At 42.0% G+C, this 17,007-nt stretch overlaps 1 protein-coding gene across 8 annotated transcripts in view; it reads right to left on the reverse strand.

The window, feature by feature from the left end:
• Positions 1 to 2,194: 2,194 nt before the first annotated feature.
• ERC2 (ELKS/RAB6-interacting/CAST family member 2) overlaps positions 2,195 to 17,007 on the reverse strand; it is a 2,157,515-nt gene continuing 2,142,702 nt past the window's right edge. For all 8 annotated transcript variants that reach the window (XR_010186954.1, XR_010186951.1, XR_010186955.1 and 5 more), the window contains one exon: positions 2,195 to 7,016. The gene's annotated coding sequence lies outside the window, so the exon portion shown is untranslated. The remainder of the gene's footprint in view (positions 7,017 to 17,007) is intronic.

A 17,007-nucleotide genomic window follows, 5' to 3' on the forward strand; every position in this document is an offset into this window, starting at 1 on the left:
CTTTTCCATACTATCTTTCTCATAACTACAAATGTGCCCACATTCATCTATAACGCAACTCGTTTGCAACAAATAATGTACCCGGGCACGTACATACACATACGATTCCATAAGAATAAATGGGGCGTATGCACACAGGAGCTAGCTGCGGCAGGCTGTGAGTAATCTCTGACACAATGCGTATGCACATGGCAGGTGATTATCCATTAGAAAATAGGTATCAACATTGTTATGGACTTTTCTACATAACCTTGTTCAACATTTGTAGGGACAATAGGAATCATGTCTGCCTTTTCCTAGACAGGTCTTTAAAGATTACAATAAATAAATAAATTAGGATAGAATTAATTAGCACTGACTAAAGTGGTTAATGATTTGGTCACTACGAAGTCTAAAGGCCATTACTCACTACTTATTCTTCTAGATCTATCTGCTGCATTTGACACTGTAGACCACTCTCTTCTCACACAGACATTACAATCCCTAGGTCTTAAAGACACAGCCCTTTCTTGGTTCCTATCCTACCTATCTAATCGCTCCTTCAGTGTTCGCTTCTCTAAATCTACCTCCTCTTCGCTACCTCTTTCAGTTGGAGTACCACAAGGCTCAGTCTTGGGTCCTCTGCTTTTCTCTATCTATACCTCATCTCTTGGGAAACTAATCAGCTCTTTTGGTTTTCAGTATCATCTGTACGCAGATGATACTCAAATCTACCTATCCTCACCTGACTTGTCCCTATCTGTACTGGACCGCGTCACTGAATGCCTTTCTGCCATTTCATCCTGGATGACATCTCGCCACCTCAAACTGAATATTTCAAAGACAGAGTTAATTATATTTCCACCGGCCAATAGTAGGTACCAACCTGATATCTCTATCACTGTTGAAAACTCGACTATCTACCCTACCCCACAAGCTCACTGCCTAGGTGTCATCCTTGACTCTGATCTGTCCTTTGTTCCCCACATTCAATCTGTCTCAAGATCATGTTACATGCATCTAAAAAACATATCCAAAATACGACCATACCTTACACAAGACACTGCTAAAACTCTAATCCACGCTCTCATTATCTCCCGGATTGATTATTGCAATAGTCTCCTAACTGGTCTTCCCAAAACGAGACTCTCACCACCACAATCCATTCTGAATGCAGCGGCGAGGCTTATCTTCCTCGCTAGACGTTCATCGTCTGCAGATCCACTCTGTCAGTCCCTCCATTGGTTACCTGTACTCTACTGCATTCAATATAAAATACTTTTACTCACACACAAGGCCATTAACCAAACTGCACCAACGTACATCACTTCGCTTATCTCAAAATATCTCCCAACCCGACCTCTTCGCTCTTCACAAGACCTGCGTCTCTCATCCACACTCATTACTCGCTCCCACTCACGATTGCAGGACTTTCATCGGGCAGCACCCACTCTGTGGAATGCCCTACCACGCACAATAAGACTCTCCTCTAGTCTCCAAACCTTCAAGCGTTCCATGAAAACTCACCTCTTCAGGCAAGCATACCAAATTCCAGAACCGCCCATATAACTTTCATAAACCTTCCTATCAAATTGCATCCACTCTGTACAGTCCACACATATCCTCACATGTCTTCTCATTCGATGCAATAGATAGCACCTTTCCTTATGTACACATGCCTATTTCCCTATAGATTGTAAGCTTGCGAGCAGGGCCTTCCTACCTCTATGACTGTTTGTTATCACCCATTTTGTTATTGTTATTTCAAATTGTAAAGCGCAACAGAATTTGCTGCGCTATATAAGAAACTGTTAATAAATAAATAATTATCACAAAAATCTGTTTTATAAGCTAAACCATGGGGGTTTAAGAGGAAGAAGATAATAAATATAAACTATATGGGTGAGAGTGATTAAAGGTAATGAACCACTGGTGAAATAAATCAATGGAACCAGTATAACAGAAACATTAATGAAAATATTGTCCAAGAAAAGGATAGAAGTCTGGTGGTCATGTGTACTATCCTACAGTCTTATCTATCATGGACTTAAGGACATATCACTGTATAGGGTATAGTAATTGGATGATGTACTGAAGAGTTACATGAGCTCAAGCAGGCTCCACCCACTCTGACAGCCTTGCCCCCTCTGCTGCCCCCCCTTCCCCTTCTGTTGTGGATCCACACCAAACCCCCCCCCCCCCCCCTTTCCCCACCTCCAGATACCATACTAACCCCTGCAGCTGGTCTTTCTCTCTTAAGGCCATCCTGTCTCCCTTGCGGTGTGAGCCATTAGGGCACGCACATTGAGGGATATATATACAGTAAGTACACGCACACTCATAAACATATATATATAGTGTACATAACTGCTTTGGGGCTCATTTGCAGTTGGACATAAATCAATTTATGGCACGCCTGTCAGACGGAGCAGTACACACCATCTTCAGCACTACGCGCAATGGTGTTGCTTTTGCAATCACCCTGTTATGCATTTTTAAAAGAAGGCAAGTAAGGCTTGTGGGGCACGAGAACTCAGATACCCTCCTCTCCTAATAGTATTTTCCAGCACTATTCACCCGGATCAGCCTTACCTAGACAGTCCAGATCTCTAAATGTAGGCCCAACTGAAAGAGGACATGGAATTTTGTCCTTCCACTTTGTGCCACTCCCTGCTCCTCTGATCTCCAGGGATAGTCTCAGAAGTAGACAGCTGGGAAAACTTCTAGCTTTATGCAGTGTCACCGCCAAGTAGGGGCGCCAGATGCTGTGACAATTTAATCATAGTGAACTTATGTATCCACAACAGTACAAACACTGCAAGTATGAATAAGGCCTCAACTTCCTGTAATATATATTTTATAAATTTCTGTCCTTACACAAAAAGATTCCGCTGTTACACAACACCATGCATACGAGCCTATGATTGGAAGTTTTAGGTTTAACTGAAAAACCAAAGCCATTATTTTATTTCTGATTCTAGATTCCATGCAAAAACGTTTACTGATAATTAAAATTATTTCATTCTGTCCTACAGTACTAAGATCTTCAGTGTTTGTTTGATATTCTGATGTGGAACAGCAAAGCTTATGGCATCCGTGGGACAAACACCTCACAGCTGTTAAGCAGGAAAGGACGTCGGACTCTTTATGAGAAGTGCAAAGGTTTTTGGAAAAGTTTGGAGAAGTGTTTTGGTGATGTCAGGAAACAAAACTTCAAATGCCTCATAAAACCTAATTATACTTATTTTATACCCTGAATCCCTGTCCCACTTTCCTACTAAACAGCCCCTTGAATGATGTGCAATGTCCTCCGAAGGCTCCCAGTACGACCTATCCCATTCCTATGAAATCTTATGCTTTTTGTAAGCTTAAAGTGTTTATAGTAATCCGTGTCAATTTGTATCAGAAAGGTAACCAAGATGTGTGCTTGTATGTGTTTGTATACAATATAAATCTGTGCACATTTAACTACAACAGACATAATATAAAAACAGAGTAATTTGCATTTTTGCTTAAATGCAGCACTATAGGGGTAAAGTTGAGTAGTGTCTGTGGATAGAACTGTGCACAATGGCCTAACTGTACATTGTATTAGTAACAGAACACTGTCTCTCCATTGCAGAGTTGCAGCTGTTATCACTGAACCTTTCCTCCCTGTGGGCCTATATATTAAGCCCAAAAATGTGGTCAGTCCCCTGAAAACGTTTGTATTTTTAGGATTAATGCATTTATGAGCATCAGGGCTATATCAGGAAGCATCTGCCGTGGACCCCATCTGTATGCTTGCAAAAGCAATCCCTATATGTTTCTACAGGGACAGGGAAAGTGCTCAGTTTATCAAGCAAAAGATTTTTGGTAGGGATGGACATCATAAGCCCACCATCAAATGATGGCTGGGCTTCCACCATCGAAACCTTATATGTGATGGTAACTAACCATCGCATCAAAAGAATTCTATATGAAAAAACAAATTATGCTCTATTTTAATATGGGATGGCCATCACTTTCACACCAATGGATGGTGGCTACATTTGGAAAGCCTCCATCATATGGTAAAACCACTATCGTCGTAAGAAAAACATTTATGGTGTTGAACCATCGAAAATCAATGTCTATCCTTATTTTTTGGAGCTTGGCCTCAGTAGCTAATGCCATATTTAGATGGTGAAAAACAGGTGTGGTATGTTAGATTGTCGAACTAAGTCTAGGCTGTGTCTAGGTCAACCACTATTGGTTGACAGAAAGTAGGCTGACATTGTTTCTAGGTCGACAGGGATTCTAGGTCGACATAAAAAAAAAGGTCAACATGAGTTTAAAAAAAAAAATTGGTGTCGTTTTCTTTGTAGAGTGATGGGGAACCCCAATTAGTGCACGTGTCGCTTCGCTCGCCATGCTTCGGGCAAGGTGCCTCGCTGCGCTCGGCACATGTTACCGTTCCGAATTGTAGTCCACGTGGATCGTAAAGTATGAAAAAGTTTAAAAAATGGGGGGGAAAATGAGAAAAACTCATGTCGACCTTTTGTCATGTCGACCTAGTACATGTCGACCTAGAGTCCCTGTCGACCTAGAAACCATGTCGACCAATAGTGGTCGACCTAGACATTGACGACCTAGAGACTGGATCCTGTGAAAAACAATGTAGCCTACAGGCAACATATCCAAATGTTTGTTTTCAGAGATGGGGTCCAGTTTGTAGCCCTGCTAACTATAGACTGGTAAGCAAATACCGGGAAAACTTTAACATGTAGTGTTACCATAAATTTCTGTCCATATTTCATATATCATTTGTCAGAGACTTTAATAACACACAAAGCTCTCTGCAAATCTTTTATATAAAAATATAGTTCCACACTCTATATTTTTGTATATGGTTTATCTCTATAGCTGATATTACTATTATAATATTAAAATAATAATAATTTCATTTATATAGCACTTTTCTCAAGCAGAACAAAAAGTTGCTTTACAAGCGTATTAAAACATGGCAAAGAGATTTAGTATTAATGTACAAAGAAAACAAATCCCAAAACAGTGAACATAACACGCACAGAGTCAGCATAATGATGGGTTATTGCAGCCATTTTGATTACTAAGTTCCATAGGTTACATAATGCACCCACAGAAGGTACCAAGCAAGGCAGTCATTTTGGGCCACCCTGGGTGAAATAGGCAATACCTAGAAGCTATTACACAAAATGGGGAAATTGCAGTGTACTAAAGCTAGAAGAATATCCTTCACATACAGTAACAATCAGTTCCAAGTATTTTTCATCCCATATCACAGGGTGGCTGCATATAGGTTGTATACAGTCATACAATATTTATTTGTGTTTGTCTAGTGCCTAGACCACTTTTTTGTGTTTTGATAACCCTCAGGACCTAGGTACAGAGGGCAAAGCTGCATCACCCAGTGAAGGGGCATGGTCATCACAATGTTGAGGGGCATAACTCCTTGGTAGGCTGTGTGCCCATGTACTTTGTACCCTTCTTCCTCCCTCTCAGCATCCCTGAAATTCCTATCTCCGGGGGCTAAAAAGTTGGGACAAAAATCTGCAGTTTGTCAGTGAGCCCATAATAAATTATAATGAACACTGCACAGAACAGTATGTACATTCTGCGTCTGCCACGGATGTATGGCCACCAGTGATAAAGAAAGGACAATGAACACACACTTTTACCTTTGTATATCAGTTAACGCAATATATCAACAAATTCTCATTTTAAGTATTTTCATTAGAAATAATTTGTTTGCATGTAGTGAATACATACATGTGCCTATAGCAGGATAGTCCCCATTTCCGGTGGCCTAAAGGGATTGGGTCTGCCAGGAGAGGGATCTAGCTTTGCTACAAAATGGGAGTGACCCGGGCACATCTGGCACAGTTTTTTTGGGTGGAAGGGAATTGGGGGGAAAGGTGTGGCCTATTTTTTCTGTATTGACATGTATTTTAAAAAAAACACACGTATACACACACACACACACACACACACACACACACGTCTGACGCATACACAATAAAAAATTATGTTTTGCATGTAAAGGTTTCTTGGGTCCCACTATACAAATGAACTTTTGACATGCAAAAAAAAAAATCAAAAAAAAATATTATTTTTTACTTTTTCTTTTTTTTCTAACCGAAGAACCGGGTGCAATGCATATTATTTCTCAAAAACGTCACTGTGACAACGTTCTGACCAGTGATGCTGCTGCTCGTCACAACGTGACTCAGAACCATACCACATTATTTTGGGCAGAGAAAAGTCATTGTGTTTTCCAGTATTCACACTTTCAACTTGTGACTACCCAAACAAATTGTTATGTTTTGTTACCTTTACTTTAGTTCAGATATCCCATGCTTTGTCAGAGAAACATGACACTTTGTAATCACGTTCTTTTTAACCCCTTCACTGCCTTGGGGGGAGGCTGCAATGAAAATTTGAATTACAGAATGTGCAGAGATCTCTGGCAGTAAGGGGTTATTATTACATATATATTGATTAGGTTGTCCAACCTGGCCCAGAGCAAATTGGGAACTTTGTATTGTAATATTGGGATAGGCCATCCGTTTTAAGGCTGGGCGGAGCAGATGCAACAAACTCAGGCCACTGAATGCTTATAAAATCCGTTTTGTTACTTTTCAGGAACCTGAAGCCCATCGCTACAACACCAGAGGACAGAGGAGAGGATGTAAATCTTTGGAATGCATTTTGTTTTTGTTCTAATACACCTTTCTGATAATCAAATGCTTTAAGACGGCAGTTTAGATTGCAGACAGGACTGGTATTGTACAGCGTTGATCACCAATATCAACTACACTCTGGTTGTATGAAAACTTCCTGTGGGTTCTGTCGTGACCACGTATTAATCATACAATACACATTGCTTCATACTGCGGATTTCTGTACTTGTGGACACAATACAACAGCTGCCCACATCAGTTTCAGATGCCGAATTCTGAAGTGTTGCGAGGAGAGAATCCGCACTGGATCATTTCTGGGGCTGTTGCACTTCACTGCTGAATCTTGCTGTTCCTTAACTGGAAAGAGAGGAAAATAATTTTTATGTTATTAATGGAGCAATGGATGAGGTTTTATTAAGGCTCTGTTGTACATCAGATAATCAGATAAAAGTGACACACCTCATAATAAGCCAGCATCGGGCACTTTCTCTAACTGTGTGTTTTGTATGGGGCAATATGTTGTGATGTATCGATATACTATTAATACTATATTTCTACAATGTACAAAAATCCAATCTACAGTACAGTTAATTCTATGAGGGCGGGACGTACTAAAGGGAAAATGCGGTAAACCCCCATTTTCGGGGGTTTCACCGCATTTTCATATGTACTAAAACCATGTGCACTGCAGGGGAGGCAGATAGAACATGTGCAGAGAGAGTTAGATTTGGTTGTGGTGAGTTCAATCTGCAATCTAAATTGCAGTATAAAAATAAAGCAGCCAGTATTTACCCTGCACAGAAACAAAATAACCCACCCAAATCTAACTGTCTCTGCAAATGTTATATCTGCCCCCCCTGCAGTGCACATGGTTTTGCCCAACTGCTAAAAAAATTCCTGCTGCGATCAACTTGGAATTACCCCCATACTGAGGTTTATTACAGGGGTGTGGTTCATCAAATCAACAGTGTCTAGGTCGACAATGTTTAGGTCGACCACTATAGGTCGACAGTCACTAGGTCGACATGGATGGAAGGTCGACAGGGTTTCTAGGTCGACATGTGCTAGGTCGACAGGTCTAAAGGTCGACATGAGGATTTTTTTTTTGTGTGTCGTTTTCTACGTAGAGTGACCGGGATCCCAAATTGGTGCACCGCGTCCGCTCGCCATGCTTCGGGCATGGTGCCTTCGCTCCGCTACCGCTTCGCTCGGCACACTTTACCGTTCCAATCGTAGTCCACGTGGATCGTTAAGTATGAAAAAATTCAAAAAAAGAAAAAAAAATGTGAAAAACTCATGTCGACCTTTAGACCTGTCGACCTAGCACATGTCGACCTAGAAACCCTGTCGACCTTCCATCCATGTCGACCTAGTGACTGTCGACCTATAGTGGTCGACCTAAACATTGTCGACCTAGACACTGTCGATCTTCAGACCGGATCCCTTATTACAGTGCCCCGGTTCATATTATATAACATTAAAATGCCCTCCAGTTCATTTTATACCACACTACAATGAGCAGGTCCAGAGGCATACCTAGATATATTGCAGGCCCCAAGAAAAAGTTTGAAAGGACCCCTACGTACCACCGAATGGTAAAAAAATGTATGTAACACGTAACTTTGATAGGGAAGATGGCCCCTCTCAGCCCTGGGCCCCATAGCAGCTGCACTGCCTGCACCTATGGTAGCTACAACCTTGTCTGCAATGACCCTTGCCACTGTAACTACACTTTTCTGTTCTGTAAATAACAAATAACCACATCCAATTTCACGCTTGCTGCTTGTAGTTTGAGAAAGCAAATAATTCTGTGCTGCGGATTCTTCCTATTTTAGAAGCTGCCATTTTATTTTCTATGCACCGTATTAAATCAGCATTATATTCATGTACTGTCCCAATATATGATTTACTATGGACAGTTAGGGGTCGATTCAATTAGCTGCGAAGGGGGCAACAGCATGGAACTACCAGCAAGGGCATATCAAATTGCCCTCATCACAGCCCAATCTTGCCCGGAACTTTTGTATGCAGCTGTATGGTGCTGGGAACAACAGAAGTCCAGAACTAGCGTAAGTGCAATATATAGTCTCACTCATTTGTGGGGCGAGTCTAATTGAATCAACCCTGGGCTTTTACATTTAGAAAAATTTACTTTCTGCTGCACTTTTTTATATTAACAATTTTACATGCATAACTGTATCAGGCATGTACGAGAATTGTTACTTTAGCCACATATGGTACAAACACTGTAATACAGTTGTCTGTCCCAAATCATGAAAAACAGATTTATGTAAAATTTGTCTATAATGTAGCAATCTAGATCCACTCATTTAGTGATAGGTGTAAATGAATGAATGGGTAACAAATACCCCATGGGATATAGGTTGTCATTCTGAGTTGATCGCTAGCTGCATTTGTTCGCAGCGCAGCGATCAGGCTAAAAAACGGCAGTTCTGCGCATGCGTACGCGGTGCAATGCGCACACGCGATGTACAGGCACAATGAATGATGCAGTTTTGCACAGGGTCTAGCGATGCATTTCAGTCGCACTGGTTGCCGCAGAGTGATTGACATGAAGTGGGCGTTTCTGGGTGGCAACTGACCGTTTTCAGGGAGTGTTCGGAAAAACGCAGGTGTGCCAGGGAAAACGAAAGCGTGGCTGGGCGAACGCTGGGCGGGTGTGTGACGTCAAATCCGGAAACTGAATAGTCTGAAGTAATCGCAAGCGCTGAGTCGGTTTTGAGCTACACAATACATTTTTGCATGCGCTCTGCAATAAAAACTTTCGCACTTCTGCTAAGCTAAAATACACTCCCAGTGGGCGGCGGCATTGCGTTTGCACGGCTGCTAAAAACTGCTAGCGAGCGATCAACTCGGAATGACCCCCATACTTACTGCAACTTCTACAAAAGGAAAAGTGGAGGTGTAACTTATAGAAACCAATCAGAGCCCAGTTATCATATACTGGAATGTACTGATAAATAATAGATAGAATCGAATTAGTTGCCATGGACAACAGATCCACTTCCTAAAAAAAAAAAAATGTTTCAGTAAATCTACCTGCACGTCTTCTTACAGAGTACATGGTCATTGGCCACCATTACTTTCTGTCCAGTCCGATCAAAATCTCATCACAGTTTGTTTGTTCAGCTAAAGACTTTTGCAGGCCACACAGTGCTGTTGTTGGTGGCTAATTACGTTATTGGTCATTTTGTGTAACTTAATTATTCCCAAAACAGCTGATGACAGAGATTGTACTAAGCACTGGAGAGTAATAAAGTGGAAAGAGATAAAGTAGCAGCCTATCAGTTCCTAACTACCATGTTGCAGGCTGTATTTGAAAAATGACAATTAGAAGCTGATTGGTTGGTACTTTATCTCTCAAGGCTTAGTACATGAGGGGCTAAGGAAGGTGAAGAGGGGCTAAGGGCCCCGGGTGAGGGAGGGAGAGTGACCAAGTTCCAACCCACTGGTTTGGTCTGGACTTTCTGAAGCAACACAAGGCCCTTACTGGTCTGGAGACTAGCCTCCTGCAATTAGCTCTATCTGTGACAGCCCAGGAGGTGAGGTCACTTCTGCAGGGGGCTGGGGGGAATAAATGTGTGCTTTATTTTTTTTCTGGCTGTGGGGGCAATGAATCAATGTGTGTTATTTATTCCTGTGTAGGCCTTGTGAGGGCTATTATGTGTTTTATTTCCTGTCTATGGTCAATGTGTTTTGTTTTCCTGTTGGGGCCAATGTGTTTTATTTATTTCTGTAGGAGCTAATATGTGGGTGTTTGTATTTGTTTTGCTGATGGGGGCAACATGTGCTTATTCCTGTGGGCTGTGGGGGTCAAAGTGTATTCTTACCTTGTGCAATGTTTTTCATGGGGGGGAGGGGGGGGCGCTAACTATTCGGACAGTATAAAATATATTAATAGTGCAATGATTTGAGTGGTGACATCCTTGGGGGGGGGGGCATGCTCTTTCATGCACATAGCACTAATATGTCTAGTTACGGCACTGGTTCTACATAGCCAGAAAAGTCTCCTTGTCCAGCTTAGATTCATGGCAGCAGTCCTTTTCAGACATTTTCTACAGTAACATTTAACTTCTGAAAAAAGTTTAAAGGGGGCTCAAAACTACTATTCACATAAAACATCATGCATGAAATCAATAACTTTGCTGCAACATTTCTTATGAGATCACGTTAATCATTTGGCAGAGTGAGACATTAATCCACATATTATATTTTGAGGAAATTACTAAATGTTGTATTTGGGAGACCTTGAGAACTGAGGGATGGGTGCACACACTCCCAGCCTCTTGGAGACTCTTCATTTGTAGCCAACGAGGACATATGCATCTCACCAGTGGTGAGAATATAACAGTCATCACACGTGAGTTCTGGCATACCAGGGAATCTGGTGAGTTTTGTTACTTGATTGTATTTATTATTGTGATTGTGGCTTCTCTACAGGCCCCCAGTGCACTATGAGATGCTCTTATAGGACATTCTTGCCCTCAAGTCCCCACAAGGCCAGCTGCACACCATGGTATACAGACTGGGCAGGGCATTGTGCCCCATCACTCATTATGTACTTTGTTAGATGCTGCAGAACCCTCGTGGCACCATATAAATAAACGATAATAATTATTTGATGATGTTGGGGCTAAATAATAATGGGGATTATAAAGGTAATGATTGTAAAGGGCTTAATTATATTAATCATAATGAATGGCATTTTACGATGATGCTGAAGTAGTTAATAGTTTTTCAGGAATGGTTAGTTAAATTATATTAATTATAATGAATGGGGCTTTACAATGATGTTGAAGTAGTTAATAGTTTTTCAGGAGTGATTAGCTATTGATGACAATGGTGATCACAACTACTCTTCATTTTATATTGTCGTTGATACACTCTACATTGTATGGCGGCCAGTGATACACTCTGCATTGTATGGCAGTCAGTGATGCCCTCTGTATTGTATGGCGGTCACTGATACACTATTATATGGCTGTCACTGATGCACTCTGTATTATATGGTGGTCACTGATACTTTCTGTATGATATGGAGGTCACTGATGAACTCTGTATTGTATGGTTGTCACTGATATGCTATCATATGGCGGTCACTGATACTCTCTGTATTGTATGTCAGTCACAGTAATGCTCTGTGGTTGGGGAGGTTGTGTAGTACAGTAATGCTTACCTTTGAGTCCTGAGACATTGGAGCGTGCATGCTCCATGTACACTATAAGACATCCCAGAACCACAGAATAAATGCAGCACCATGCTGGCACCTGAATTTAACTGGGCTAAACATGGGTTGTTCTCTCATTCTACATACAACTCAGCCTTTACAAACTTGATGCAAGCCAAGGTTGACTACTATGTAGAAGGGGGTGTTGAGCCAAGTCTCTGCTCTAGGTAACAGAAACCCTAGCTTCACCACCATCACCTACTCCAACTTACTGATGAAATATTGATCAGTCTGTGGCTTCTGCTATCGCATCCAGCATATACTGTCAATTACAGTCTTCCTTTTGGTTAATAATATGACAATGACCACAGCCTGATCATTAGAGGGAGCATCAGTAGCAGGAAAAGGTGAAAATTTGCCCTCAACCTCACTGATCACACATGGGGCTTCCACATGGGAGGCTGCCTCACCTCAACTGCGGGTTCTGTGGCATCTGCACCCTCTGCTACCACAGTAGCCCCGTCCCTGCTCCTAACCTAGTACATGGATGGGAGGTGACAAATGAAATGAACCATCCTACTGCTGTAGGATTTTATGAGATTTGAGAAATTTCAAGTATCTATATATAACAACAAGCTGCTATTCAATACTTATCTAATATGCACATGGCCTACAGTAAGAGAGCAGTGTACAACTGGTGGCACTACCCAGGACACAAGGCCGAGGTTGCAGCATGGTCTCAGCACATACGACACCCAGCTCAGGACCCACCTTTCTGTTTCCCCAGTGCTTATTCTGTAACATCATGACATCACTTGCGCAAGGGGCGGGGTGTGGCGACACAAAGCACCTCTGAGCCCTGCTCTGGTGCTGACAGCAAAAACACGGGTGTGGTATGGTATGCCGGCGGCCGGGCTCCCGGCAACCAGCATACCGGCGCCGGGAGCCCGACCGCCAGCTCACCGACAGTGTGACGAGCGCAAATGAGCCCCTTGCGGGCTCGCTGCGCTCGCCACGCTGCAGGCACGGTGGCACGCTACGCTATTTTATTCTCCCTCCAGCGGGGTCGTGGACCCCCACGAGGGAGAATAAGTGTCGGTATGCCGGCTGTCGGGATTCCGGCGCTGGTATACTGTGCGCCGGGAACCCGACAGCCGGCATACTGAAGACCACCCCAAAAACACACAACATTTCATAAAATGTAATTTAAAAGTCTTTCCCTCAATGCTACTTTAGTGTCTTTCAGCAACAGACATATCCATGGAACACATAAATAAGTCAATTTCATAACACTTCTTATATCTGTTTATTGAACGGTAGTTTTGTATATAGCAGACGGTTGAGCTTTGGACCATTTAGGTAAATGTGTAGTAGCTATCACTATATATAATATTACATAAACTTGTAGGAACATTATTAGAATGAAGCAGTTGATAATAGAGACTTTAATATAGACAGCAAAACTGTTCAACTATTCTTCAAAACACAAATAACAAAAAAAAAAAACTCTGTTCCAGCCAACAGATTACACAGAAAATGACAGGTTGTTCTGATAAATAGGGGGAGACGGCCCCTCACATCTCTCAATGCAGGTATGTGAGTGTCTTTGTGATGTGTGCGCCTGTGACTATTCGGTGCCCGGGGCTCTTCCTGACCAATTACAACATATCTGAAGTTGCAACATTATCCTCTTCCTAGCAGAGAGCAGGGAGATCACACACACCACATACTCTGTTCCTTTTACAATGATTTCAGATGCTACCTTAAATTCCTTTCCATTTATAGGTAAGCATTAAAGGAATAGACATACAAAAACCATTTCTGACAATTGTTTGGAGAGCTATTAAACACCACAGCCTTGGTATGGATGAAAGTTAAAAGAAAAAGAAACATGTGTATGTGGTGTCTGGCTCTTTAATATAGTGGGTGAAAGTACACACCACACAGCTATCTATACATGCGATACCTTCCAAGAGATGGAACACTTTTTTTCTCATTTTCTCATGTTTCACATTTTTTTCAGCTGTTTAAACTTAATTTTATTAATAAAATGTGATTCTCATGAGCTATCTCGTCATAAAAGATAAGTGCTGGAGTAAGCAGGGCTTTCTTAACAGCACTGTAAGTTCTGGGTAAAGCAATGCACTGGGGATCCTACCCACATAATCACAGAAATACATTTTTCTTTTTTTTTTTAAACAATTCATAGCTCCTGCAGTCCAGCACAGTATCTCCACATGTCCATACAGTGAGTGACTGTCAGCACTCTGATTGGTGGATAGCTCCAGCCATCCACCAATCAGCATGCTGACAGCCATTCACTGTCTGACTGCAGGTTGGGAGGCAGGTAGAAAATGCTCCCTGGCCGTTCTGAATGGCTCCAATTCACAATAAGAGCATCCGGGCAGCATTCTCTACCTACCTTCCAAGAAGCTCCGGATGCACCAGCTGAAGGTACTGGTGCTTCCTGCCCCAGTTCTTCCCTGCTGGAAGGCCCCCAGAATTGTGGGGACCTGGGCAGCTGCCCTGTATGCCCATACATTAAGATAGCCTTGATCTAAACCAGCGTGATTGCAAATGATTCCTACGATGTGCATTACAGCATACCTCATAGCTACAGACAGTCTCATATGCGGTTTTAGACCACACAAGCCAGCATGAAATGTATGGCATACCTCCCAAATTATTAAGTTAGGTAATATAGAAAAAAAGGTCTATAAGTGTTACATCTTCATATATCTTAATCTGTCTAAAAGTTAACAAATCTTCAAAAATGTAATTATGTTAATGAAATCATATCATACATTATACCAAAATATGCAAAATAATAGATCATTGGACAATGACATTGTTTAATAGTAACAAATCTTAAGAGAAGGGCACCTGAGGTTACTCACTCTAGAGGAAGCCATGCACAGCACAAGTGTTATGCGAGATGGAGATGTATTTTTTTTAGACCATGTGCTTACTATAGTGCATGGTGACACAGGCAGAGATTAAACAATGAATACAGACTAAGCCACAAAAACAAAATCTTTAAAAAAAAAAAGCTGCCTCAGATGTTTGGAGATCCAATCATGAAAATTTGCAGGGAAAAAAACCTGTGCAAAATACTAAGATCAACAGACAAATTACTTACATAGATAGATGTCTACTCTTTATGTATGAGAGAAAAACAAATGATCTCAACAGCAAAGGGCTGAAACACGCGCCGGCTTTTACCGGCTGGGAAAAAGCCAGATGGCTTTTTCCCGTGCCGGTATTGTAGTTATCAGTGTGAGAGGTAGTGTCCTTTCACACTGCACGGCCCCCGGCCCGGCTGCCGGGTTGCAGCCGGAAATATCCACTGGAAGGTCCAGCTGCCTGGCCGGCGCAGTGCCGTCTTTGTGGGCAGTGGACTGTGTGTGTGAAGGGGAGCTTTCACACACGATTTTTTTTTCAAGCCGTGTCTAATGCTGCGCATGCGCACAGCATTAAGGCCCATACACACTTGACGATGCACACGTCGTTAACGACCGTCGTTAACAACTTCCCTTGAACTTCCCTTGAACAGCTGAGCAAACGACATGAGCATACACACTACTAACAACCAAAGACCAACGACCAAAGACCAACGACCAAAGACCATTCATCGTTGAAGCATCCAAGCTGAACAGTTTATTAAAATAATGAGCTGGGAACAGGGCTGGTGAACAGTGGCTTGGTCGTTCACACCATACACATTCAACGACGTCTCTGGTCAGTAACGACCATAGTGGAAATTGAGCATACATGCTCCACAGATAAGCGAGGGTCGTTAACGTCCTGCGGGGCCGTGCATCGGTGGTCGTCGGATGCATACACACTTGACGATATAATGAGCGACGTCGTTGATGAGGGCTGAAATGAACGACGTCGCTCATCTTATCGTCAAGTGTGTATGGGCCTTTACACCCGGCTCAAATCTGTAGTGTGTGAAAGACTCTGCCGGATGGCAAAAAGCCGGAAAAGGTTTGTCCGGCTTTTTGCCATCCGGGAAAAACCGGAGTGTGTTATAGCCCTAACTGTGTTGCATTAGGATGATGTTTGGGACTTGAGACAACTGGAATTAAATGATGGCCACTATTTCACCATATTTGCACTTTTGCAGTTGTCATTAACTGCATTAGTTGAGCCTCATGTTATGCAATTATTTTAACCAGAATAACAAAATGCTGTGTCTGTTCAATTGCGCCATATATTTATGAGGCAAAAATGTACACATATTTGGGAGCACATTTAAGTAAAATCCAACAAGAGGTTACATAGTCAACTGTGTAAATTTCTTAAATAACGGTTTAGAAGATGCCACTGTGTCGACCTTCAGTTGTTGACCTAATGACTGTTGACCTAGACAGGGTCAACCCAAAGCCTGAATACCCCAATAAATATGTTGCCATTTCAATGTCTTTTATATTGTCATGTATAGAAACTTGTTGGTTGTTGTGAGTCAAGACAGATCAAAAAAAGCATGCTATTTGAGCGGGTGGTATTCATGTGACCGGCAGTCGGGAGACCGACGGTCACATGACCTCCACCGACATCCCTGCCGGTATGCTGCCGGGATCCCGGCGTCGGTATGCTGACCGGCGGTCTCCTGACCGCCGGTCAGAGATACTACACCCGTTTGAGCTGTGTGAAATCACAATCTATAGCCTGTTATAGTCAAGTGATCTGTCCCATCACTGTCATGCGCAGTAAAAGCAGAGGTGCACACCAGCCAGAAGCTTTCACTGCAGCGGTCACCAGGAGAGGAGAGAAGGACCGGTAATGTTAATGTGGAGGGGATGAGGATGGACAAGGTAGGCCGAAGAAGGGTGAAATGACCCAGCACATGATGATTTTGCTGGTAATCTTATAATGTGGGAAATCGTTACGTAATTATAGAGGCAAAAACCATTAAAAAATTCTCTGATGAGGGCAGTCATATTTTATTAGAATATCAGGTGGCAAAAATAATTTTACATTTTATTAAGTGAGCAATATTATTTGTGTTAAAAAGGGAAAAATGTATTGTTCATTTGTGTAAAAAATATATATACATTCTTGACATCTATTATTTTATGGTTCTGTAAATGATGCCCCTGTTATAACATCATTTTTTTTAACAGTTAATTTATATTGCCCCTTTATTATAATAAG

This window comes from Pseudophryne corroboree, chromosome 9, assembly GCF_028390025.1.
Source record: "Pseudophryne corroboree isolate aPseCor3 chromosome 9, aPseCor3.hap2, whole genome shotgun sequence".
Classification (NCBI taxonomy): domain Eukaryota; kingdom Metazoa; phylum Chordata; class Amphibia; order Anura; family Myobatrachidae; genus Pseudophryne; species Pseudophryne corroboree.